Below are 27,916 nucleotides of genomic sequence, written 5' to 3' on the forward strand. Positions count from 1 at the left end.
ATTATACACCTAAAGTTTGAAGCAAATCGGGTAAAAATAAGAGGGTGATTTCAAGGCATTTTGAAAGTGACACACTTCCTGCTGCCAGTTGGTGGCGCTATAACTTTGACTCACAATAGTCACATCAATGTGATCGGCCTCTGACCACGAACACACTGCTGAAGTTTTATCAAGATCAGTCAATGTATGCAGAAGTTATAACACACTTCCTGTTTATCTTTTCTCGCTATAAATTTGTTTCCTCGCCACGGTCAAACCGTTCGAGACATCAAAAATCCCTCCGCAGTTTATCATCCTCAATGTCTTGACTTCACGCTGACCGAGTTTGGTGGGGATCGGATGAATTCGCTAGGAGGAGTACATCAAATTCCACAGCATGCGTTTTTCAAACAACCCATAATAGCCGACTTCCTGTTGGGCTGGCGTTAAAAGTAAGAGTGCGAAAATTGTTCGGCCTAATGAGATCTATTTGTGTACCGAGTTTCATATTACTACATGCAAGCGTGTTTGATTTATGGACCAAGTTTTCGGACCCTGTTCAAGGGGGCGCTGTTGATCCCCCCTGCCACGCCCGGTTACCAGCTTCAGCCCGGCTCTGATGGCCACGAGCAACGCTCCCAGGAACCGTTTGGAGCGGTGGTTGGTGCTTAGGAGTCCCAATTATGTAACAGTCACTTTCTCAAGTTGGTTGAACATGTGTTCGACCTTGGCCTCGGCGTGAGAGAGGGAGTCCTCTGTCCATCGGGCACTTGCCCAGCTGTATTGAGCTACGGTGCTGGGGTAGTGTGCTCTGTAGGCCTTGTGGGGCTGGATGAATCAAACATGCACTTGCTGGGTGTAGGTCCTGCAGTCGGTGATCAGGAGTCTCAGTTGTTCTCTCGGTGGCAGCTGTCCTCTGGTTGGCTGACAGCACAGCATGGCGAACCACAGCAGCAACCTGGTACAGACAACAGGGAGAGAGAGAGAGAAAGGGGAGGAAGAAGCCAGCGAGGGTTGTCTTTGGTTGGACAGGGCAGTCTTTTTACTTCGTGGGTGGCAACTAGGTTTAGCTTGCCTTGGCCCATGTTTTGCCACATCTTGCTGCCGGCATGTCGCTTGCTTCAGTATCTCGTCAGTGGCTCTGGTGCTGTGGTGTGCAGCACATGATGCGTCATGGAAATACATTGGCATTATCCCCCTTTTGCGCCGTGGCATTACAAGCCTTGGCATTGTGATGTCAGACGGTGCACAATCCAGAATGTTGTTCTGTGCATGCAGCATGTGCTTGGTGTCATGCAGTGGTCTGAGGCACTGGTTGTCAGTGAGTTCAGACGGTGTGCGAGGGTGGTTGGAGGGGTTCGAGAGGTGGTTAAGCAAAGTCTTTATGCAGGTGTCAGAAGCCCTCATGTCCGCTATGTTGGTTTTTGTAAACAGCGGAGCCAGCGTAAGCGGTTCTGAGGTAGGCAGTGTAGCTTGTAAAGTTCTTATGCTGTGTGTAATTACTTCAACCTTGAGGGTGGGTGGGTGGGTTGGAAGTGACCACAGCTTGTTGTTTAGTGCGCCAGGCTTGGTGAGGGCATGGGTTTGGTCATGTAGCTGCAGGTCAGTCATGACCTTTGGGCAGCAGGTGTCAAAGTCTTTGGTGGGCTGGAAGGTGCAGGGTAGCGGATTCGAACCTTCAGTTGGTGCTGAGTCTGTGTCTTTCTGGCTGGCTGTGGGAGTTCCTGTGAACTCTGTGACCTGACAGTCTGGCTCTGCGGAAGTTCCCGTGACCTTTGTGACCTGACAGTCTGGCTCAGACGACCTGTGTGGCTGGAGGGAAAGAGGTTCTCGCACTTGAGCCCAGACTTTTAGCTGTTTGAAGTCCAGTAAAGGTTCAAAGCGATCTAGCAGGTCTTTGCTGACGAGGAGTGGGTAAGTGTCCATTGGTGAGATGAACATGGGATGGACTAGACTCATAGGACCAATCGTCAGGTGAATGGAAGCTACCTGGTCAAACCGGATGTCATTCTGGCTGTATGACTGCACATTCAGCTCACAAGTGTGAGATTCAAGAGTTCGATTCTGTCTCTTAGCTTTAGCTTGGAGTCTTTTGAAAAGTTGAGATGAGATCACCGTAAGGTCTGATCCTGTGTCGATCAGGGCTTCCAGGCGCACTTCCTTTTCCAACATGATGTTCAGGTGGAGTTTCCGGCCCACCCCCTTTTCGAAGAGGTTGCCCAGGAATGTTGGCATCGGGGCAGGTGTGACGATCGATGGGTGGTTAGGACCGGTCTCGTGTAGCTCGCTGCGGAGGCAGTTAGTCAGAACAGCATTTTCTGGTACCTTGGGATAGTGGTACCTGGTGTGAGGAAGTGTGCTGTCTCGTTCAGGGTGTGCAGCTGTCAGCTGTGGAGCTTGGGTGATGCTGTCACCTTGTGATGTGACAGTTAGCTCTGTGGTCTGTGGATGACAAGCAGTGTTCGGGGTGCTTGGCTCAGTCAGATGGCAGTTAGACAGGTTGTTGGTTTCAGTTCTTATGCTTAGACATAAGATGCTTGGTTCGTCTTTCTTGTCTTCCTTGCGAGTTTTCATGTAAAGAAGCTCTTTCAGCACCCTCAGGATCTCTGCTGTCTCAGATGTGACTGCACTGTGTTTTTCTGATGTGGGCTCAGGATTGAGCTTACCAGTGTCGCGCCGAGAGTGGTTCCACTGCCGGCTGTCGGGACTGGGTGTCCTGGACAGTGGGGATCGGCTCTTTCTGGGTCGCCGGCCGGCTTCCCATGGAGCTCTATCCCTTGGGTTGTTGGATGGGTGTTGCCGGTCCCAGAATCTTTTAGAGCGCTCACTCTGGTGCTTTGGACGAGCACCACCACGATTGTGTTGCCCTCTGCTGGCTTGGAACGGTCTTGACTCTCTGTAAAAAGGTCTGTGACTGTGGTGTTGTTGGGCGCCCTCTAGGGTCAGCTCTGAACGGTGTTCAGAGACAGAGTAGATTGTGGGGTTTTTCACAGTCTTTTCAGAAATAGTCTTTTACTTGGTTTAAGCTTTATGAGCTAAGTCTCGTAGCTGTTGTGTAGACATGCTACACGGACACGCTGAGACTCCGAGATGAAAACTCAAAATAGGATGTAGGTTTCGGAGGAACAGAGTTTTAAAGTTGACATCCTGTTCCATACCTGGTTCGTTGCGTGCTCCGAAGTAGGTTTGTCGGAGTCGGCTGTAGGTTGGGTCGACTTGGGTCGACGAAAGACCTGAAAGATTTTGGCCGGCAGTAGCCTGGCGGGTCACGTGGTGACACCGGCTGCTGGTTGTCACTCTACTTATTCAGCTTTACTTGGTGGCTCTCACAGGTTACTGTCTCTAGGTGAAATGAAAGAAACAAATCACAACAGAACACAAGGATAGAAGAGATCAGAGTGAAACAAAACAATGAAAATGAATAGGTCTGTAATGAACTGGGATACATACTAACACTGGAAGTGTTAGGGAGAATAAGGAGACCTAAGCCTACTACCACTGCTAGGGTTTAAGATAGGGCCAACAGGTGAGTGGGGCTATCGGGGTAGAAAACCTAGGAAGATGGTGTGGCTTGGAGAAGAGATGGTCTAAACACTTAAAATATCCGGGAGATATTTAGTATTCTGTGGCTTATAGTAAGTGGAATGGGTTTTTACTAAATTTAGTTTACCTGCGGTGAATTGAGGCCACTCTGGTGGGAACCCGTAGCTCAGTCAACCCCTCCGATGGTTCCCAACACTTGACCGCAGTGTCCTCGGGCAACTTCGTCTTTCGGTACCATGGTGTGCCCACTCAAACCACTTGCGACTTTAAACACAAAGTGGCAACGCCAAGGTGTCAATCATCAGACGGCACGGAAAAATTGAGTTTTCCTCGGAACTCTCCTTTCGGAGTGGTCCCTTCAGCAGACCCCAGTTCGAGTGATTGTCTCAAAATTGCCTTGTGTGTCGCTGGCGTTGACTTAACCTTTTGGCGGGCCAAATTGCTGATGTCAAGGTGGCGGGCCACAACCGGTGGTATGAGATTCGGAAGTGTCCGAGACTCACGCACGGCCAGCGTCAGGTAGCGTCGGACAGGTGACCTCCAGGGTTCTAAATTAACATAGTGTTAATAAAAACTTACTAGCCAGTTTGGCCAGTGATGCATGAGGCATTACATGCATGATACATAAGGTTCTGTTCTGCTCGGTTCCGCTCTGTTCTCGGTCGGTCATTTATCCCCATGGCAGTACTTCCTTCATTTCCCATGAACACCGTAATGCTACGTGATGACGTTTCATACGCCCATTGGCTGCGCGCAGTTTGCAGTGAAACCAGCGCGAGAAACTATGGAAACGAACGGACACAGAAAACACAAGAAATAAGACGACCGGAGTTGGCTAGTAAAGTAGGTTAATATTAAACGAAATGCGGCGGTGGTTGGGTCAGACTTCTGGGGACAAGAAGAGGAACGAGGCAGGGGATGAGGAGGGTATCGACAGAGAAACTAAGAAAATAAAATTTAATGCCAAATGGCTGACGGGTCGTGAATGGCTAACGGAAGGATTAAAACTGCCAAGACAGGTCGTATTGAAGAAGAAGAGCTCTGAAGACATGCGATTCAAATGATAGATAGATAGCTGCTAGATCCCAAATTTGAAATTAAATGTTTGCACTTTCTGTGTATATTTTGTTGTATTGTACTTTGTGTTTTTCATGCCAGCAATTAGAATAAAATAATCAAATGCATTCAGTGGCACTCATAATTTCTCTTATTTTCACCGGAAAAAATTTGGCTAGTGGATATTCTGATTGGCTGGTAACTTTAGAAAGTTACCAGCCACATTGGCTGGTGATCAAAAAAGTTAATTTAGAACCCTGGTGACCTCGCTTGCCGGAAACCACCCAGAGATGACTGTCCAGTCACCAAGGGATTACTACAATAAGTACACAAAAGGATGAACAAGGGAAACTTAAAGTGAATTAAGGCTTGCTTGTTTTAAAACCCATTGAGTAATCATGTATGTAGAAATAAGAGGCAAAGGCTTTACCAAATAATGATTAAACCAAAGGAAATTATGATAATGTTGCTAATTATCAAAATAGCCTAACCCAAAAGAGAGAAGAAAAAAAGAATAAAAGTCAAAATAGAAAGAGACAGGATGAAACACGGGAGAAGAAGCAGGCCGCAGTAGCTGGTTTTCACCACAAGGGGGCGTACTCCCTCTCTGTGCTTAACCTGGTGAACAGAAAACTTAATTCAAAGTAAGAATTCAAAACTTGTTTAAATTAAAATTCAAAATAAGCATGTAAGAAGAATTAAAAGGAAAATCAGAATAATATCCTATAATAACCAATGATAACAGTAAAGTATCATTCATAATTATGAAATAATCAAAAGAGAAAAGTAGAAAATAAATGAAACCATTCAAAACAGAATTGAAAGGAGGAAAAGAGTGATACCGACTTAATATCCACAAGGCCACACGGGGGCGCTGTTTCCTCCAAGTGGATATCATTGGCTGGCTGCGATTTAATTTAAGTTTTAATTCAAATCTTGTTTGAACCAAACTCAAAGTAAATGTACCAGTCACAAGCAGGAAAATTGTCTAACACAAAATAACATTTGCACAAGCCAAGCTGTAAATGCAAATAATTATTTGAGAGTTTAGATCACAAATTCACTAGTCACAGGGAAAGTGAGAAATAGCAGAAAAGAGGGCCTGCAGGAAAAATAGAATGTCCGCCAGATGGCGCTGTCGAGCCCACACAGAATAAAGTTAGTTCAGAGAAATTCTCACTAGATGGCGCTGTTGCGCTCCTGCAAGATGAAGTCAGAGGGGCGAGGCGTAATTTGAGACTGCTAAACACTTAAAGGCCGCCCTCTGGTGTTTAGCCAGCGGAATTACAACCGACTTCAATGTGATTTAGAATCTGAGCATTTGTCAGTGCTGATTCTCTGCAACAAATCACAAATAAACAAACAGACAAAGGTTTTTAGGACCTTTGCAGTGCTAAATGGCACAAAACGTGTGGCAGGATTTTTCCGCTGCACTAACTCACGCATCAATGCAAAACAACAGGAATTTTCCGTCTGTCGTTGGCTCCCATAAACATTCTTCACAATAGCACTATGATCGAATGCGTTAGGTTTACAAATTGGGTAGCTAAGCCAATGTTTAACCAGGAGTTTACCGTTTATTCTTGAATATCACTGTGGTTAACCACAAATTCAATAATATGTAATTACGAGGCCTTCTACTACTGAAAGAGGAATCTCGCTCAATTCAGATTTACGTCTCGCACTAAAAAGAGATTTCTTCGTCTTAGTAGGTGGTTTAAATAATATTAACATGTACCAGCTGCAAAGAGTTTGCTTCGTCTTTACAGGGACAGGTGTAATATTATGAACTGCAGTTTCCATATAAACAGACTGAAACTGAATTGCTCACAAAACAAATGTTTGAAATGCGTCGCGTATCTCCACCAAACTGTAAGCATTAGGTATTGAACATTAGCTCAAATGATCTATAGGGAATTTTCATAATCAATCAGGAATATGATTAATATATATCGCATATTACAGTTACATTAAATTATCGAAGCTGAAAATAGATCGATCGTATATATGAATGATTACCACAATGGGTTATGGTTCGTCATTAATATATCAATAGTCTTATTTTAGATGGAGTTTATGAGATAACTTTAATGGAATTAATTCAGTTATCAAACGATCTGTTTGTCCAGCAAACGGCTGTAAGATTAACTGATCAACTTCTCGATAAAGCTATCACTTCTTATAATGTCAGGAAAAATAGTTTCTGGCCATGGAAACTATTCTCCTGTCCTTATAAAATTTAGGTTACTGAAAAGTAACAAATCGTAAAGCTTTGTAGCTAGGATCAACAAATCATTGACTTTGTAATATGAGCATTTAAGACAGAGGCAATCAAGGATATATTGGATTTTAATAATTGAACTAATAATACATCGAACTAAGGAATACATGTATATACAACAGAAACAAACACACGAAAACCTTATCAAACAAACACGAATTAAAATAGAATGAGAGAGGAAGAGAAAATGAGAGAGAGTGAGAGAGGAATGAACGAGAGAAAGTGAAAGCAAAATGTGCGATCAGAGAGAGATCACAGTATGGCAAAAATCACAGACCAGGGAACCTTTGAGAGAGACAACAAGAAATCAAATCACCTTAAGCAGGGACAGACAACCTTAAACGAATTAAAAGCTCGATTATACTTGCTCATGGTCTGTGGTGTTGCTGAGGCAGGCACGTGTATGGGCCTTTTAGAGCTAGGCGTGTTCTCTCATGTCTTCCGGGGCGAGCGCGGTCGCGGGAATTTAAAGGTCCTTTGAAAGCGAAGTTACTAAAGAAATAATTCAGGCTAAGTTCATTTTCCCTCGTAGATGGAAATGAACAAAGGAGAATATGAAAAAACAAAGACAAAAGACTAAAAGAAAAGAAAAGAAAAACGGAGAAAACTCCCTATTAAGGAGTTCTGGAACCGGGAACCTCACACATGACGAAGTGCTCTGAGAAATTTCCTGAGTCGGTCTTTTATGGAGTTTCTTAACTTACGCCTACTTCGCATACGTGGACCAATCACCTTAGAGTATCTCGAGCGGGAAAAGTTCTTCTTTGTCTTGTCAGGAGAACTTATTTGCATAGTTTATGATGGTATAAAATTTCGTCATTTCTACCCAGAAAGATTGTGTACACAGAATAATACATTTTACTGTAATCTCTTATGTATGAGTGGTTCACTCAAAACAAGACGGTTAAACAGATACCAAGAATGAAATATAAAACAGTTAAGGATACAAAGTTACAAGCAAATGCACGATTATAGGCATTTTACGTTTGATTAACACACGATAAAATTGTAGATACTTCCAGTGTGACATGTGAAGACATCTAAGCACAAAAGGAATACATTTACTACATTTACAGGTCCTTTTCTCTGAAAAGGTCCATGGATGGTGTTTGTGTGTGTGTGTGTGTGTGTGGTGACTTCTCAGTCTCCCGGGGTTGTAAAGTGTTATCCTATAGCAGGGGGTCGGGTTACAAGACCATGATTCTATTTGAGAACATTAAATAGGAGAAACACTTCCAAGTTACAAATCAGAAAATCATAACTATCGCATAAGAGGGCTAACCAAACATGCAGGCCTTCATACATCTTCTTAGATTCTGAATCACTTGTATCCTGAATTAAATGCAAGGTAAGTTTTTGTGTGTGTTTGTAATGTCTGTTAACACTCCGGGGTGTCATAAAGCAATCTAAACCCAGCCATGCTGGCACCAGGCATTTAGCTTCATCATTTAGCTTGCAGAGAGTTTGATTTACATGCATGAGTTCAGAGGCTAAAAGCTTTGGGTTTCATAAGGAATGTGCATTGTTTTAGATTCAACGAGCCATTATTCATTAATTCAGAACCAAGGAATGAATGAATGATCTGCTCATATGCTACACGATCAAGCCGCTCAAAACTATTAAACTAATTATTGTTATACATCTATGTTTCAGCAGATATCCATAAACACAGTATTTAACAGTAAACACGGTTCTAAACATTATAATATTCACCATAGTATACACTCATACTAGCCTACTTTTATCATGCTGTGTCTTATTATAGAATATAAAAACACCCTTGTGTCGGACATGTATTGCCTACCTGTCTAGTTCACATTTCAACATGTTGTCTATTTATAGATACATATATATGTACGATATTAGGCTTAGCTATTTATTTTCTTTATTTTACGAAAAACAACATTTTTTTTTTATTATGAGTGTACACAAATAAAAGAAGACATTTAAGCGTTTTGATTGATGTATAACACTTACATGTAAAATCAAAATCAACAGACTATTTAGAGTCTCTTTTGTACGGATAAGAAAAAAAGTGAGTTGGTATCGCCGGCGATACCGCCGACCCCAGGGGGTTAAACAACCTTTTAGTGTTATCTTGATTACTTGCAATAATCTGACAAAAGTGAGCAGACCTTATTGATACCATTTCAGTCCTATATTCACCCAAGCTTTCTTTCCAAGCCTGATGATACACAGTTAAACCAGTAGAGCGCCATCTGCACTCCATTTTGCGACATTGAGTTTTCATTGCGCGCAGATTGTCATTATACCACGGAGCAGATCGTTTAAAAGATACAGCACGTGACTTCAGCGGAGCAAAAGTGTCCAGGCCGGATGAAAGAATTGTGTGCAGCATATTTACTTTGTCTTACAATGCATCAAATGGTAAGATACAGCTAGTAGCAGAGTCAATAAAGTCAGAGAAGTCAGTGGGCATGATAGATCTCCACTTACGGTAATGAATAATACGGGAAGTGGTAGCAAGTATAACAGGTAGCTCCAAATTGAATAGTATAGTTAAGTGATCAGATAGCCCAAAGTCAGATACAGACAACCTAGACACAAGTGTATCATTTTGAATCACAAGATCTAACATGTGGCCTTTGTTGTGCGTGGGACAATCCACAACTTGATATAGCTCAAAGCACTCTAATAAAGATGTAAAGTCTTTTGTTGATGAAATGTCTTTTTTGTCCATGTGAATATTAAAATCACCAAGAATTAGAATTTTCTGAAATTTTAAAACCAACACATATTAATTCAGCAAAGTCAGATGTAAATTCTTTGTTACACATGGGAGGTCTATACACAGCCACAATGAACGCAGATGATGAAGCAGAGACACTCAAGGCAAGGCATTCAAATGAGGTAAAGAAAGGAATATCCACAGAAGATAGTCCAAGTGGCTGTTTGTACAGCACAATGATACCACCTCCTCTACCCGTTGAACGCGGGAGATCACGTAATCCATATCCCTCAGGAGTCAGTTCATTAAAAAGTAGTCCATCAGACTCTTTATGCCAGGTTTCTGTTAAGCAAATGAGATCCCAGTTTTGATCCATAATTAGGTCACATACAGTCAGGGCTTTGTTATTGATCGAGCGCACATTTATCAGTGCACATTTCAGCAATCACACCAGAACGGCCGAGCCAGGTGTAGCCTCCTCACGTAGAACTGTCAAATTATTTAAATCAGTCCTCGTTGGTCTCCATGACAACTTCAATGATTTACGTAAGGCTATCGGATAAAATACATTTTCTTGAGACAAACCCAGGTATCCACAACGTGATGATCGATGTAGGTAACGTTTTGGGTGAAAAATTCCATAGGTATTGCAAAGTGCGCGAGGTTCAGTACCCAAGGCATGTTTCCGATTAAGGTTCAGCAACTGTCGAAAAGTGTACCAATTGTAGAGGAGTCCACGCGAATAACAGTATCACAATTGTGTAAGTCCTGGGTCACACCGCTGTTGAAGATTAATGATCTGCAAACATCCAGAGATAGCAGCAGTAGTCCAATGACTGTTACACGATTCCACATCACGATGGAAAACATGAGTGGTATGTATTTAAACATTAAAACCAAATGTTTGACGGGAGAAAGGAGCGGCAGCCACACGCGCCAGCGTTCCCTTTCAACCGGAAGTCGACCGAGTATAATTACATTTTTAGAAGATATGAGGCTTTTAGTGTTTTCTTTTTGGACATTACTTTAATCCCTCACTATAGCAAAACCGTTTGAGATGTTTAATATCCGTTCACAATTTAGCATCTTTAATGTATTTTCATCATGTTGAAAAAGTTTGGTGTGAATAAAATAAACCACTTAGGAGGAGTAGCTAAAAACTCAGAGTCTGAAATATCCAGAAAATCCACATTCAAACCAAAATATCTGACTTCCTGTTGGTCGGAGCTAATGAATGTAAATTAGAAAGTTGTCCGGCTCGATGAGACCAATATACCTACCAAGTTTTGTTGCTGTAGATGAATCTAACCCCCCACTTTGGTCAAAAGGTGGCGCTACTGAGCCATTCCACCATGCCCGTTTCTGAAACTTTGCACATGTCTACTGACTAATAAATGTGATGTGTCTGTCGAGTTTCATGCAATTTCAAGTATGTTAAGAGTCTCAAAAGCATCAAAAAAGAATAGTAAAGTTTGAAGCGTTGCCACGGCAACAGTATCTAAGATATCAAATAATCCTTTCACAGGTCTACATCTGCCGTGTGTCTACATTATACACATAAAGTTTGAAGCAAATCGGGTAAAAATAAGAGAGTGATTTCAAAGCATTTTGAAAGTGACAAACTTCCTGCTGCCAGTTGGTGGCGCTATAAATTTGACTCACAATAGTCACATCCATGTGATCGGCCTCTTACAAAGAACACACTGCGGAAGTTTCATCAAGATCAGTTAATGTATGCAGAAGTTATAATTAGGGTTGCAAAATTCTGGGAATTTTCAAAGATGGAAACTTTCCATGGGAATTAATGGGAATTTAAGGGAATTAACAGGAATTTATGGGAATAAACGGGAATAAACTGGGACTTTTCAAAGTTGAAGGTTGGCTCTTCATAGGGAACTTAAATATAGTTGAGGAAAGTATATTTTAGCATAATCTTGACTAAAATAAACAGATGCCATTCAAATACACTTGAATATCCATGCCATTCCTCAATCACGTGCACATAGCACACTGCTTACTGCATGGCTATTGAGACCACACCCCCTACTGGCACTGTGCATGCCTCCATCACATGTACAGAAGCCCAAAGCACAAGACTATTGAAGGCACACATTTGAGCCTGTGGACTAAACAAAGTGAAGTAAGTTTTGATGATATTATGGGGAAATATATTTATTAAATGTTTAAATTGCAAATATCACATAAAAATGTATTCATCTAGTAGATAGCAAGCTGATAAGTTAGATGCTAAATAAGCTAGCATAACTTTATTTACCACATAAATAGGGCTGGGCGGTATGACGGTATATATCCTTTCTACCGCGGAAGAAAATGTCAACCGTAACAGATTTTTTTATTCCGTGTATACCGCGACATGTAAATAAGTAGGCGTGGTTAACTCAGCGTGCAGCGTGCGTGAGACTGAGACACTGATATTTGTCAAAAAAACATGAAGAAAGACCAAGAGGATCTACAAAAGGAATTACGTTTTCAAAATGAACGTGATATTTTCGGGGGGAAGGCACAGAAGTCAACTAGAGCAGTGCAGCACACTGAAAGTTTAGAGAGACACAAAGCTCACAACGGGGCTTACTTGACAACAAGTTCATGTATCAATATTCTAACGAATAGAAATAACTTAAATAATGTATCTATCCATCTCTTATGTGTACAGTTACTTTCAGAGTGGACGCACAAGCGGTTGCCGTGGTAATGAATATTTACATAATTCCCCAGCTTAACTTCCCATGGAAATTTACCGGAAACTTTCCGCCCCTTTGCAACCCTAGTTATAATACACTTCCTGTGTCCCATATTCGCCATAAATTCGTTTCCTCGCCACGGCCAAACTGTTCGAGACATCAAAAATCCGTCCGCAATTTAGCATCCTCAATATCTTGACTTCATGCACACCGGGTTTGGAGGCGATTGGATGAATTCCCTAGGAGGAGTACATCAAATTCCACCGCATGCGTTTCCAAACAACCCATAATAGCCGACTTCCTGTTGGGCTGGCGTAAAACTTAGAGCACAAACATTGTTTGGCCCGATGAGATCTATATGTGTACCGAATTTCATACTAATTCATGCAAGCGTGTTTGATATATGGACCAAGTTTTCGGACCCCGTTCCAGGGGGCGCTGTCGAGCCTCCCTGCCATGCCCGTGTACCAGCTTCAGCCCGGCCCTGATGGCCGCAGGTTCTGACCTGTGTGCAAAGTTTCAAGAGTTTTCGAGTATGTTAAGGGCCCCAAAAGTGCCTAAAACCTTGACAAAATAATAATAAATATAGCTGCGAGCAGCAATTACGGGCCCAGGCCGGTGGCACCGCAACCCCGGTGCCTTTAGTTACCTAAAGGCACCGGGGTGGCGGTACCGCCGGCTTTGGCCCTTCATCGCTGCTCGCAGCTATATTTATGTATATATACATACACATACACATACATATGTGTATATATATATATATATATATATATATATATATATATATAAGACAGAAAATTTTACTTGTCTTACCTAATTCTGATTTTATGATACACTCAAAACATTCCACAACAAATCTTTTAAATTTAATGTAAAAATAAAAACGAATGTAAGCAGTGTTGGGCTCACGTAACCCTCTCATTAGAATCAAAATGTTGCAACATTTGCGATGTATTTGGATGCTAAACTATTCTTTATTATAGGCTTTGTACTTCACTCGTGTTCCAATATCAACGGAAAAAAATCATTCTCTTCACACACGCAAAAATGAGCTTGGAAACATCACAGTGGAGCGGTGCTTACCGTGAATGACACAAATTGTACTACTGACTATTTAAACAGAGCAGTGTAATTTTTACATGTTAGGTTGACTATTTTATTATTATATTTTATTAGGGCTATAATGAACAGGCTGCGATGTCAAGATTGCAATGCTGGAATGTGTGTGTGTGTGTGTGTGTGGTGCGGGTGCGATTGAACAGTGGGCACATAAAAACATACATAAATTATTTTAGTTCATTCCTACTTCCATAGGAATTCATTGAAAACGCTCGCTCTACTCCGCACCATTATCAATATCTTTAATGTATTTTCATCATGTTGAGTGCGAAAGTTGTTCGGCCCGATGAGATCTATATGTGTGCTGAGTATCATATTAAGGCGAGACACTACAGGTGAATAGGGTAAAATTTTAAAATAATAGATATCACCATGAAACTTCCTCAGATGATTACTTCCACAAGTATATAAAAAAAATGTATTACAAGTTTTAGAAATTTGTATGTTTAATTATGCAAATTAGGCATTATCTCATTAAATATGCATGATTTTGCATATATTTTCGGTAGATAGATCTGAACATATGATAAAGCCAGGTGCAAAATTATTTTTTCATTTTGTTTACACACAAGATGAAAATAAAAACTCAGAGGGATTTTAGGATATATGCTTTCATTACCTAGGGAATCAAAATATACTGTCCATAGCCTTAAAAAATAGATTTTCGCCATATTTTTTTGATTAAAATGTCACATAAATCAGGCCAGGAATGATTTATTAACAAATCCCTCTGAAAATATCTTCAGAATACTGCTAAGTGTATAACTGGAAAGTTTGGTGTACATATGTGCTACATAGTTTGAGATGTTTCTACTGGAGAATGACAAAAAACTCATTTTGAGAAAACGGCAGTTAAAGATTTAAATAGCTATAAATGAGAAATGGTTGTAGCTTTAAATCCCCCTTTGGACATTCACGATTGGTTACTGATAGAAAGGAAATGCCCATATTTGGGTTACATAGCGTTGTGCAGGAGACTCAGAGCTTCACAATGATACCGGTCATGACAGACTTCAGTAAACAGACGGAGCTCGGCGTGTCGCGTTGTAATGCTAACTTCCTGGTAAATTCGGGAGAAACTTACAGCCGCAAGTAAACAAAATGTAATAAAATAAACATCTTAATGTATATTTTCAACGTTTTCTTTATAGCAGCTTGAAAGAACACATATTGAAGGAGTAAACTAGCCCAAAATCTCAAAACTGACCACTGCATGAAAATCAATGTTTTTGCCTGCCGTGTCTCGCCTTAATTTATGCAAGCTAGTTTGATCTATCGAGTTTTCGGACCCCATTCAAGGGGGCGCTGTTGAGCCCCCCTGCCACACCCGGGTACCAGCTTCAGCCCGGCCCTGATGGCCGCAGGTTCTGACCTGTATGTAAAGAGTTTTCGAGCACGTTAAGGGCCCCAAAAGCCCCTGAAACCTTGAAAAACAATTATAAAAGCAAATCTCTCCTAACAGACAAATCCCCCCCACACACAGAGACACAGATACAGAGAGAGAGAGAGAATTCTCAAAAAAATCATATTCAAACCAAAATATCTGACTTCCTGTTGGTCGGAACTAATGACTGTAAATTAGAAAGTTGTCCGGCTCGATGAGACCAATATACGTACCAAGTTTTGTGATTCTAGGTAAACTAAGCCCCCATTTTTGACTAAAGGTGGCGCTACTGAGCCCCTCACCACACCCGTTTCTGAAACTTTGCACGTCTACTAGGTAATAGATGGAATGTGTCTGTTGAGTTTCATGCAATTTCAAGCATGCTAAGAGTCTCAAAAGCATCAAAAAAGAATATTAAAGTTTGATGCATTGCCATGGCAACAGTATTAAAGATATCAAAAAAGGTCTACATCTGCCGTGCGTTTACATTATACACACAAAGTTTGAAGCAAATCGGGTAAAAATAAGAGGGTGATTTCAAAGCATTTTGAAAGTGACAAACTTCCTGCTGCCAGTTGGTGGCGCTATAACTTTGACTCACAATAGTCATATCCATGTGATCGGCCTCTTACAACGAACACACTGCTGAAGTTTAATCAAGATCAGTTAATGTATGCAGAAGTTATAACACACTTCCTGTTTCCATTATTCGCCATAAATTTGTTTCCTCGCCACGGCCAAACCGTTCGAGATATCAAAAATCCCCTGGCATTTTTCATCCTCAATGCCTTGACTTCATGCACACCGAGTTTGGTGGCGATCGGGTGAATTCCCTAGGAGAAGTGTTTCAAATACCAGACCATGCGTTTCCAAACAACCCTTAATAGCTGACTTCCTGTTGGGCTGGCGTAAAACTTAGAGCACAAAAGTTGTTTGGCCCGATGAGATCTATATGTGTACCGAGTTTCATATTATTACATACAAGTGTGTTTGATTTATGGACAAGTATTCGGATGCTGTTCCAGGGGGAACAGCATTCGCCCTTTCAGGGCTTGGGCCCTAATAATAATCCTTACGAAAACAATAGGGCCTTCACCATTTCAGGGCTTCGCCCTTTCAGGGCTTGGGCCCTAATAAATAATCCTTAGAAGAACAATAGGGCTCTGCGCCCTTTCAGGGCTTGGGCCCTAATAATCCTTACGAAAACAATAGGGCCTTCGCCCTTTCAGGGCTTGGGCCCTAAAAACAATCCTTACGAAAACAACAGGGCCTTCACCCTTTCAGGGCTTGGGCCCTAAATAATCCTAACAAAAACAATAAGGCCTTCACCCTTTCAGGGCTTGGGCCCTAATAATAATAAATAATCTTAACGAAAACAATAGGGCCTTCGCCCTTTAAGGGCTTTGGCCCTAATAACAAATAATCCTAAGGAAAACAATAGGGCCTTCGTCCTTTCAGGGCTTGGGCCCTAATAAATAATCCTAAGGAAAACAATAGGGCCTTCGCCCTTTCAGGGCTTGGGCCCTAATAATAATAATAATCCTTAGAAAAAAACAATAGGGTCTTCGCCCTTTCAGGGCTTGGGCCCTAATAATCCTCAAGAAAACAATAGGGCCTTCACCCTTTCAGGGCTTGGGCCCTAATAATAATAAATAATCTTAACGAAAACAATAGGGCCTTCGCCCTTTAAGGGCTTTGGCCCTAATAACAAATAATCCTAAGGAAAACAATAGGGCCTTCGTCCTTTCAGGGCTTGGGCCCTAATAAATAATCCTAAGGAAAACAATAGGGCCTTCGCCCTTTCAGGGCTTGGGCCCTAATAATAATAATAATCCTTAGAAAAAAACAATAGGGTCTTCGCCCTTTCAGGGCTTGGGCCCTAATAATCCTCAAGAAAACAATAGGGCCTTCACCCTTTCAGGGCTTGGGCCCTAATAATAAAGAATAATCCTTAGGAAAACAATAGGGCCTTTGCCCTTTGAGGGCTTAGGCCCTAATAATCCTTAGGAAAACAATAGGGCCTTCGCCCTTTCAGGGCTTGGGCCCTAATAATAAAAATAATCCTAAGGAAAACAATAGGGCCTTTGCCCTTTCAGGGCTTGGGCCCTAGATATAGCTGCGAGCAGTGATGATGGGCCCAAGCTGGTGGCACCGCCACCCCGGTGCCTTTATGCTAACTGTGCACAACAGGCAATATGAAGTTAAACCGGTGAATGTAAAAGAACCATAGCAAAGTTGTCTGAATACACCACATTTTTTGCATCATCTGGTACAGCCAGCTACAACAGCCACACCTATGAAATCATTTAAATGTAGATGGATTTCATGTCATAAGATGTCATAGCATTTTTAACGAATCGGTTGACTCAAAGATTCAATCCATAAACATCTGTCTCATTCATGAATGACTCAGTCGTTTGAACGAATTAATCAATGACTCGCTCATTAAGATGGTCGCTTGGCGACAGCTAATGGCGGTTTAGTGTTATGTTTAAAAGTATCATTCTTTCCAACGATTGTTAATAACTTATATTTAAAACAATCTCATAACATTATTTAATGCATTGTTATATTTCAGTGTAAAATATTTATTTTGATCAGCCCTAGGTTAGGCCTAACAGCCCTATAGTGTCTTATTATTCTAAATAATTAAATTTATTGATCAAATTTAGAAATTAAAAATGAAAGAAGCATCATACATTTAATATGACTAGACTAGGGGGGCACCTACACTACAATACACTACAGATATTACAATATGCAGATTTAAATATATCATTTCCCCCCACTGTCGATTTGGTGTGTGTGTGTGTGTGTGTGTGTGTGTATAAGTATAGGGAGGAGGATTAATCCAAATTTATGGGCTCATGTAATCCTCATTCGGCAAGAATCCAAGTGTTTCCCTTCTTTTTCTTTTCTTCTTTTTTTCTTTTTGCATGCCACTGCCACTGGTATTCTACCACCGCGGTGGTGTGGTTGTCATGCTCACTGGCACAGTCCTACTTGTTCTGAGTATTTTTTTAGTTCTGTTTAATAAATAAAAAAACCCGCAGCAGATAGATTCTTTTTTCACCATTACTGGAACTCTATGTAACAGTGATACAAACCGAATAAAGTATATTGCTGCATTTAGATCCGCATTGCCTCATCTCATCATCTATGCCTGTACGTCAGTGACAGAACACCAGACCAAGGAAAGGATTATTAAATGTATATAGCAGCAGAGTTTATCGCCCTTGTCCATGATGGTCTATCGTTGTTGGATTATTCTGCCCGGTTTAGTAAGTTAGCCCAGCGTTTCTATTCAGATGATGAAATATTGAAATCCATCTACTGGATGGGAGCTTATTTGAATGGCCCACTAGACTTACCTGACATGGTAGACCTACCATAGAGAAAAATATTTCTCCTTTGTGGTTCTCAACCTTTTTTACTCCAAGGCCCCCTTCCTCTAAGAATGTTTTTTTTTTTTTTTTTTTTCACTGTGGTGTTATTACTTTTAGTAGTGTTAGACTCTAGTAGTGATGAATATATGACTCCTGTAGAATAATAATAACTAGATAAAAAAAGTTTGTAGACAAACTTTAAGTTGGCATGAAAAAGCCTTGCCAGAAAGTTTGAAGAATTTTTAAAAGCTTGAATTTGAAGGTTTTTAGTTTTAATTAGTTTAAGGTTTAGTTTAGTAGTTTTAAAAGTTTGAATGTTTTCAGTTTGAAATAGTTTGTTTTAGTTTAGTAGTTTTAAAAGTTTGTAGAAGTTTGAAGGTTTTCAGTTTAGAAATATTAGATAGAATGGATGCTTAAATTAGTCTAGATTGATTAGAAATAGTACAGCAGCTAATGGAGTCTAATGGGCCTCTCCAACTGTCAAAATTTGAATTTAGTTTGGAGTTAGAATGAAAGAAAGATTAGTTAGGAAGAAAGAAAGAAGGAAGGGAAGATTAGTAAGAAAGAATGATTAGTTAAAAAGATGTATAAAATAGATTGTGGTGACCCACAAGTAAGACTGAAAGAGACATTCACCAAGGGACTGTACCTTTAAGGGAGAGATGTTATCATATACGAGTTCTGGGTTATCGTTTTGTGTCTGTTTTGATCTCACTCGCTGTACAGTGTATTAGATATATCGAAGTGGAGAGTAAAGCTGACTCGACACATCTCCGTCTCTTGTCTCCTCACTTATTGCACTCCACATTGGTGACCCCGACGCGAGTTTGATACGGCTGAATTATGTCATACAATGACGGTGGTGAAAATGCTGCCGCTGCGGCGCCAGCCGCTGTTAGCGGCGCGGCTAATGTCGGTGCTATCTACGCTGCCACCATCAAGTTACCGGACTTTTGGCAGCACAATCCACGGCCGTGGTTTCAATACATCGAGGCCCAGTTCCAGCTGAGAGGAATAACACAGGACGTTACAAAGTATTTCCACGTGGTAGCGACTTTGAACTGTAGGAGCTCGAGAAGGCAGACCGCCTGCTGTCCCTGAACGGCCTTGGCGACAGCAAGCCATCTGAGTTAATGGAGCGGATCCCTCGTTCCTCTTCGCTCACATTTTCCTGCGGCAGCTTCCAGCACCCGTGCCTCCAGAGACTATCGGGCGCTGGCTGTGGAAGCAGACAGGATTTTCCTTGCACGTCTGCCCCGCTTCCACCCACGGAGGACGACCCGGGCACCGCAGCTGCTGTGACTGCCCACCGACAGCGAGAGGACGGGTGGTGTTATTACAATTCCAGGTTTGGGGCCAAGGCCAAGCAGTGTCGCCAGCCTTGCAGTTTTCGAGCGGAGCGAAAAGCCTGGGCGCTGGCCGTGACTGCAAGCTGTTATTCATCACTGACTCCTTGTCCGGCCGGCGGCTGCTGGTCGATTCTGAGGCTCAGCGCAGCATCCTGCCGGCAAAGCCTGTGGACACCATGGCTGGCGGGCATGGCCCCCCGATGGACACCGCCAACGGCACGCCCATTCGTACCTATGGCATGAGGTATGTGGAAGTGTGTTTCGGCTGGGACTTCGTCATGGCCGCCGTGTCTACGTCGCTCCGGGGGGCGGATTTCCTCTGCGCTTACAGACTGTTCGTGGATGTTACAAACTGCCGCCTGATCGACGCCCTCTCTTTTGCTTCGTACCCCTGCACGCTGGGAGGGATGGGGGCGCTTTGTCTGTCGAACACGCTTGCCATCGGGGACCTGTATCAACGCCTGCTTGCTGAGTTCCCTGACATCACCACGCCCACGTTTTCATTGCGGTGGCTAAGCATGGCATGGAGCACTACATCACCACGGTTGGCCCCCCAGTCTAAGCCACCATGGAGCACCTCGGCATTGTGCGCCGCTCCAACAGCCCGTGGGATTCCCCCCTGCACATGGTGACCAAGGCTGATGGCGGTTGGCGTCCCTGTGGTGATTTCCGTCGCCTGAACAATGCCACCACCCCCGACCGGTACCCAGTGCCGCACATATAGTACTTCTCCGCCCACCTAGCCGGCGCCACCATCTTTTCAAAGGTAGACCTGGTGCGAGGTTACCACCAGGTGCCTGTCCACCTGCAGGATGTGATCCGGTCATCACACCCTTTGGCCTTTTCAAATTCCTATGGATGCCTTTCAGCCTCAAGGGTGCAGCGCAGACGTTTCAATACCTCATGGACTCTGTGCTGCGAGACATGCCGTTCCTATTTGTTTACCTGGACGACATTCTCGTGGCCAGCGCGTCCGCAGACGACCACCTGAAGCATCTCCGGCAGCTATTCGGCCGGCTCAGTGAGCATGGTCTCATCATCAAGTCCATCACTTTCCTCGGCCACCACGTCACCCCGCAGGGGGCCGTCCCCCTCCTTGCCAAGGTGGACGCTGTCGCCAGTTTCCCACGCCCACGCAGTGTGAAGTCCATGCAGGATTTCCTGGGCATGGTGAACTTTTACAACCGTTTCCTCCCCCATGCGGCCCAACTCATGCGACCATTGTACAACGCCTTGCGGGGTGGGAGGCCGGCGGACGTGTTGGATAGGTCCCCAGAGATGACTGGTGCTTTTGATGCTGCTAAAACCACGCTGGCCAACGCTGCTCTGCTGGCGCACCCGTCTCCGACCGCCCCAGTTGCTCTTACTACGGACGCCTCTGATTACGCCGTGGGGGCTGTGTGTGAACAGTGGGTGGGCGGAGCCTGGCAGCCGCTGGCCTTTTTCAGCAGGAAGCTCTGTGACAACGAGAGGAAATACAGCGCCTTCGACAGGGAGCTCCTGGGTCTTTTCCTCGCCACCCGTCATTTCCGTTTCCTGTTGGAGGGCCGGCGGTTCATGGCTTTTGTTGACCACAAGTTGCTGATGTTCGGCCAAGTCTTCGGAGCCATGGTCATGGACAATTTCGTCGCCGACTGCATCTCCCGGGCAGTCACTGGTTCTGTCCACTTGGGCCTCGACTATGCAGCCATGGCTAAGGATAAGACCGCGGACTCTGAGGTGCAAGCCTACAGGACGGCCCCCACTGCGCTACTCATGGAATATGTAGTGTTTGCCACGGCCAACACTACACTCCTCTGCGACGTCTCCACTGGCCAACCGCAGGCTGGAGGCATAAGGTTTTTGACGCCATCCACGGCCTTTCCCACCCGGGGGTGAAGGCCTCTACCAAGCTGGTGGGGGCCAAGTTTGTCTGGCCGGGCCTGCTGAGGGACGTGAAGAGGCCCGGGCGTTCATTATGGCTTGGGTGGCCCGTTTCGGCACACCGTCCGAACTCTCCTCGGACCGAGGTCCGCAGTTTACATTGGAGCTTTGGACTGCGGTCGCCGAGGTCCTGGGGGTGAAGGTCCACCGCACCACAGCCTATAACCCACAGAGCAACGGACTTTGTGAGCGGTTTCATCGGGACATGAAGGCCGCGCTCAGGGCCAGCCTTACGGGCAGCAACTGGGCTGACCGCCTCCCATGGGTTATGCTTGGCCTTCGCTCCGCCCCCAAGGAAGATCTTCAAGCCTCATCGGCCGAGCTGGTGTACGGCCAGCCTCTGCGCGTCCCGGGGAGTTTCTTCCAGATGCCATGGCCCCGTGGTCGGTTGCCTCCCATCGAGCTGTGTCTCGGGACATTGCCAATGCTTTCGTTCCCATTCCAACGTCTCACTATGGCCTCCCACAGTCCTACGTGCCCAAGGATTTGCCGTCAGCCAAGTATGTCTTCATCCGCCACGATAGCCATCGTACCCCGCTGCGGCCCCCCTACGATGGGCCCTTCCGTGTCCTGGTGGGAGGGTCTAAGAACTTCGTTGTGGATATGGGGGGCAGGCCTGAGCGGGTGGCTATAGACCGTCTTAAACCTGCTCATGTGGATATTGGCGAACCGCTTCAGCTGGCCCAGCCCCCACGGCGAGGGCGCCCCCCTGCGGCAGCCCCGCCCCTTGCCCCTTGCCCCTTGCCCCTTGCCCCTCGCCCCTTGCCCCTCTCCTGTTAAGTGCTGCCGGTCTAGGGCTGTTCTGTTTTGCACTAGTGAATAGTGTCCTATGTTCTATTTGGGGTACCTGTTCGGTCTGGCCCTGTTATTATGGGTGAATTCTGGGGGGGCCTGTGTGGTGACCCATAAGTAAGACTGAAAGAGACATTCACCAAGGGACTGTACCTTAAAGGGAGAGATGTTATCATATACGAGTTCCGGGTTAACGTTGTGTGTCTGTTTTGATCTCACTCGCTGTACAGTGTATTAGATATATTGAAGTGGAGAGTAAAGCTGACTCGACACATCTCCGTCTCTTGTCTCCTCACTTATTGCACTCGACAAGATAACAGATAGATAGATAGATAGATAGATAGATAGATAGATAGATAGATAGATAGATAGATAGATAGATAGATAGATAGATAGATAGATAGATAGATAGATAGATAGATAGAAAGGAAGCTTAAATGAGTCTCGATGGATTAGAAATAGTACATAGAATGGCAGCTAATGGAGTCTAATGATCCACTTCAACTGTCTAAATTCAAATTTTGAGAGTTGGAGTGGATCATTAGACTCATTAGATCATTAGACTGAATAGTCTTGGCTCAAATTGAACATTCCGCAATGAAAGTCTATGGGATTTTTCCCGAGTATTGATCAACAATTTTAGGAAAACCGTAAGTCTGATCAGTCTGAAATGATGAAGCAACTCGAGTCAGAACAGTTTGAAGGTCTAGTCTGAGTTTGGTGGTTGTAGCTTGAACAGTTTAGGAGGAGTAGTGTGGAGAAATTTAGTCTTAGAATAATAATAATAACTAGATGCAAAAGTTCGTCGAGACAAACTTTAAGTTGGCTTGAGAAAGTTTGGACCAGAACGTTTTTTGGCTATGCGGTTGCTAGGGTGTTCTGGGTGGTTGCTATGGTGTTGCTAGGCGGTTGCTAAGGTATTTTGGGTGGTTGCTAGGCGGTTGCTAGGGTGTTCTGGGTGGTTGCTATGGTGTTGCTAGGCGGTTGCTAGGGTGTTCTGGGTGGTTGCTAGGTGGTTGCTAGGGTGTTTTGAGTGGTTGCTAGGCGGTTGCTAGGGTATTCTAGTTGGTTGCTAGGGTGTTTTGGGTGGTTGCTGAGGTGTTCTGGGTGGTTGCTAGGCGGTTGCTAGGGTGTTCTGGGTGGTTGCTATGGTGTTGCTAGGCGGTTGCTAGGGTGTTCTGGGTGGTTGCTAGGCGGTTGCTAGGGTGTTCTGGGTGGTTGCTATGGTGTTGCTAGGTGGTTGCTAGGGTATTCTGGTTGGTTGCTAGGGTGTTTTGGGTGGTTGCTAGGCGGTTGCTAGGGTGTTCTGGGTGGTTGCTATGGTGTTGCTAGGCGGTTGCTAGGGTGTTCTGGGTGGTTGCTAGGCGGTTGCTTGGGTTTTCTGGGTGGTTGCTATGGTGTTGCTAGGCGGTTGCTAGGGTATTCTGGGTGGTTGCTAGGCGGTTGCTAAGGTATTTTGGGTGGTTGCTAGGCGGTTGCTAGGGTGTTCTGGGTGGTTGCTAGGGTGTTGCTAGGCGGTTGCAAGGGTGTTCTGGGTGGTTGCTAGGGTGTTTTGGGTGGTTGATAGGGTGTTCTGGGTGGTTGCTATGGTGTTACTAGGTGGTTGCTAGGGTATTCTGGTTGGTTGCTAGGGTGTTCTGGGTGGTTGTTAGGCGGTTGCTAGGGTGTTCTGGGTGGTTGCTATGGTGTTGCTAGGCGGTTGCTAGGGTGTTCTGGGTGGTTGCTATGGTGTTGCTAGGCGGTTGCTAGGGTATTCTGGGTGGTTGCTAAGGTATTCAGGGCGGTTGATATGGTGTTACTAGGTGGTTGGTAGTTGTCACAGATGGTTACTCTGGAATTTTTATAGAGTTCTTAGAATGATTTAACACTTAACTAATCGCTATTAGCATGTAGCTATTCACTGCTAGCATGTGTAGCATGTTGGAAGTGCTGTTTGCTAGCATGAGTCAAAAGAGCCAAACCTCATCTCTATATGATGTTCTGATACAGAGATATAGGTCTTGCAAGACGGTTGCTAGGGTACTCAAGTTTGGTTGCTATGGAGTTGCTTGGGAGCTGGAAGCTTTAAACTTAATAAGTTTAAAGTGGTTTGAAGTTTAAAGTAGTTTACGAGTTTTTGAGTTTATAAGTTTAAATGAGTTTAGAGTGTGTGTATGTGTGTGTGTGGGTGTGTGTGTGTGTGTACACACACACACACTCAGAGTTTATGAGTGTAGAGTTTATAAGTGTATAAATGGATGAGTTTATAAGTGTACAAGTTTTTGAGTTTAGTTTATAAGTTTAAATGAGTTTAGAGTTTATAAATGTAAATGAGTTTAAGAGTTCAGAGTTTATTAATTTATGAGTTTTAGAGTTCATAAGTCTATGAATTCATGAGTTTATAAGTTAATTACTTTATAAGTGTATGAGTTTAGAGTGCATTATACACTAGGGTATAAGGGTGCTCATGAGTCTCAATGGCTCATATAGTATATAGAACGGCAGTTTGGTTTAGTCTTCAAGGTATTTTGATTTGAATTTTCGTCGGTTGGTCAGTTTGAATCTAAATTAGAATTTTTTAGAACTCCCTAATGTAAGTCAATGGGAGTTTTTCCGAGTTTTGATCGTCATTTTTAGGAAAACCGTAAGTCCGATCAGTCTGAAAAGATATAGCAACTAACTTCAGATCAGTTTGAGTGTCTGAGCCGAGTTTGGAGTATGTAGAGTTAAAGCTCTAGGACGAGTTTGAGTCAACAGTTTTTAACAGAAGATTAATAATAACTAGATGCAAAAGTTCGTCGAGACAAACTTTAAGTTGGCTTGAGAAAGCCGGACCAGAAAGTTTGAAGAAGTTTGAAGTTTAAATTAGTTTAAAGTTTAAAGTAATTTGAAGTTTAAAATAGTTTGAAGTTTAAAGTAGTTTAAAGTTTAAATTAGTTTAAAGTTTAAAGTAGTTTGAAGTCTAATTTAGTTTAAAGTTTAAAGTAGTTTGAAGTTTAATTTAGTTTAAATTAATTAGGGTGTTCTGGGTGGTTGATATGGTGTTGCTAGGCGGTTGCTAGGGTATTCTGGGTGGTTGCTAGGCGGTTGCTAGGGTGTTCTGGGTGGTTGCTATGGTGTTGCTAGGCAGTTGCTAAGGTACTCTGGGTGGTTGCTAGGCGGTTGCTAGGGTGTTCTGGGTGGTTGGTATGGTGTTGCTAGGCGGTTGCTAGGGTATTATGGGTGGTTTCTAGGCGGTTGCTAGGGTGTTCTGGGTGGTTGCTATGGTGTTGCTAGGCGGTTGCAAGGGTATTCTGGGTGGTTGCTAGGCGGTTGCTAGGGAGTTCTGGGTGGTTGCTATGCTGTTGCTAGGCGGTTGCTAGGGTATTCTGGGTGGTTGCTAGGCGGTTGCTAGGGTGTTTTGGGTGGTTGCTATGCTGTTGCTAGGGTGTTCTGGGTGGTTGCTATGGTGTTGCTAAGCGGTTGCTAGGGTGTTCTGGGTGGTTGCTAGGGTGTTCTGGGTGGTTGCTATGATGTTGCTAGGCGGTTGCTGGGGTGTTTTGGTGGTTGCTATGGTGTTGCTAGGCAGTTGCTAGGGTGTTCTGGGTGGTTGCTATGATGTTGCTAGGCGGTTGCTAGGGTATTCTGGGTGGTTGCTAGGGTGTTGCTAGGTGGTTGCTAGGGTATTCTAGGTGGTTGCTAGGATGTTGCTAGGGTGTTTTGGTGGTTGCTAGGGTGTTGCTAGGCAGTTGCTAGGTTGTTCTGGGTGGTTGCTATGCTGTTGCTAGGCGGTTGCTAGGGTGTTTTGGTGGTTGCTATGGTGTTGCTAGGCGGTTGCTAGGGTGTTCTGGGTGGTTGCTATGATGTTGCTAGGCGGTTGCTATGGTGTTTTGATGGTTGCTATGGTGTTGCTAGGGTATTCTGGGTGGTTGCTAGGGTGTTGCTAGGCGGTTGCTAGGGTGTTCTGGGCGGTTGCTATGGTGTTACTAGGTGATTGGTAGTTGTCACAGATGGTTACTATGGAGTTTTTATAGTTCTTAGCATGATCTTGGCATGATTTAGCACTCAACTAATCGCTATTAGCATGTAGCTATTCACTGCTAGCATGTGTAGCATGTTGGAAGTGCTGTTTGCTAGCATGAGTCAAAAGAGCCAAACCTCATCTCTATACGATGTTCTGATACAGAGATATAGGTCTTGCAAAACGGTTGCTAGGGTACTCAAGTTTGGTTGCTATGGAGTTGCTTGGGAGCTGGAAGCTTTAAACTTAAGAAGTTTAAAGTGGTTTCGAGTTTTGAGTTTACAAGTTTAAATGAGTTTAGAGTTTAAGTTTAAATGAGTTTAGAGTGTGTGTGTGTGTGTGTGTGTGTGTGTGTGTGTGTTCACACACACACACACACACACACACACACACACTCAGAGTTTATGAGTTTAGAGTTTATAAGTGTATAAATTAATGAGTTTATAAGTGTAAGAGTTTTTGAGTTTAGAGTGTATAAGTTTTAAATGAGTTTAGAGTTTATGAGTTTAAATTAGTTTAGAGTTTATAAGTTTAAATGAGTTTAAGAGTTCAGAGTTTATTAATTTATGAGTTTAAGAGTTCATAAGTCTATGAATTCATGAGTTTATTAGTTAATTAGTTTATAAGTGTATGAGTTTAGAGTTTATTAGTTTAAATGAGTCTCATTGGCTAATATAGTAAATAATAATAAATAAATAATAATAAAATAATAATAAATAATATAGTAAATAGAATTCTGGGTGGTTGCTAGGAGATTGCTAGGGTGTTCTGTGTGGTTGCTATGGTGTTGCTAGGCGGTTGCTAGGGTGTTGTTAGGCGGTTGCTAGGGTGTTCTGGGTGGTTGCTATGGTGTTGCTAGGCGGTTGCTAAGGTATTCTGGGTGGTTGCTAGGCGGTTGCTAGGTGGTTGCTAGGGTATTCTGGGTGGTTGCTATGGTGTTGCTAGGCGGTTGCTAGGGTGTTCTGGGTGGTTGTTATGGTGTTGCTAGGCGGTTGCTTGGGTGTTCTGGGTGGTTGCTAGGCGGTTGCTAGGGTGTTGTTAGGCGGTTGCTAGGGTGTTCTGGGTAGTTGCTATGGTGTTGCTAGGCCGTTGCTAAGGTATTCTGGGCGGTTGCTAGGGTGTTCTGGGTGGTTGCTAGGCAGTTGCTAGGGTGTTCTGGGTGGTTGCTATGGTGTTGCTAGGTGGTTGCTAGGGTGTTCTGGGTGGTTGCTAGGCGGTTGCTAGGGTGTTGTTAGGCAGTTGCTTGGGTGTTATGGGTGGTTGCTATGGTGTTGCTAAGGTATTCTGGGTGGTTGCTAGGCGGTTGCTAGGGTGTTCTGGGTGGTTACTATGGTGTTGCTAGGTGGTTGCTAGGGTATTCTGGGTGGTTGCTAGGCAGTTGCTAGGGTGTTCTGGGTGGTTGCTATGGTGTTGCTAGGCGGTTGCAAGGGTGTTCTGGGTGGTTGCTATGGTGTTGCTAGGTGGTTGGTAGTTGTCACAGATGGTTACTATGGAGTTTTGATATTGTTGTTTGCATGATTTAGCACTTAACTAATCGCTATTAGCATGTAGCTATTCACTGCTAGCATGTGTAGCATGTCGGAAGTGCTGTTTGCTAGCATGAGTCAAAAGAGCCAAACCTCATCTCTATACGATGTTCTGATACAGAGATATAGGTCTTGCAAAACGGTTGCTAGGGTACTCAAGTTTGGTTGCTATGGAGTTGCTTGGGAACTGGGAGCTTTAAACGTAAGA

The 27,916-nt window shown here is 43.7% G+C and overlaps 1 protein-coding gene across 1 annotated transcript in view; it reads left to right on the top strand.

Moving 5' to 3' along the window:
- The window catches only part of LOC308707308 (LIM and SH3 domain protein 1-like), a 411,116-nt gene that overhangs the window by 226,796 nt on the left and 156,404 nt on the right, over positions 1-27,916 (top strand). The gene's annotated exons all lie outside the window — the stretch shown is intronic.

This window comes from Scardinius erythrophthalmus (assembly GCF_964197995.2).
Source record: "Scardinius erythrophthalmus genome assembly, chromosome: 18".
NCBI classification, from domain to species: domain Eukaryota; kingdom Metazoa; phylum Chordata; class Actinopteri; order Cypriniformes; family Leuciscidae; genus Scardinius; species Scardinius erythrophthalmus.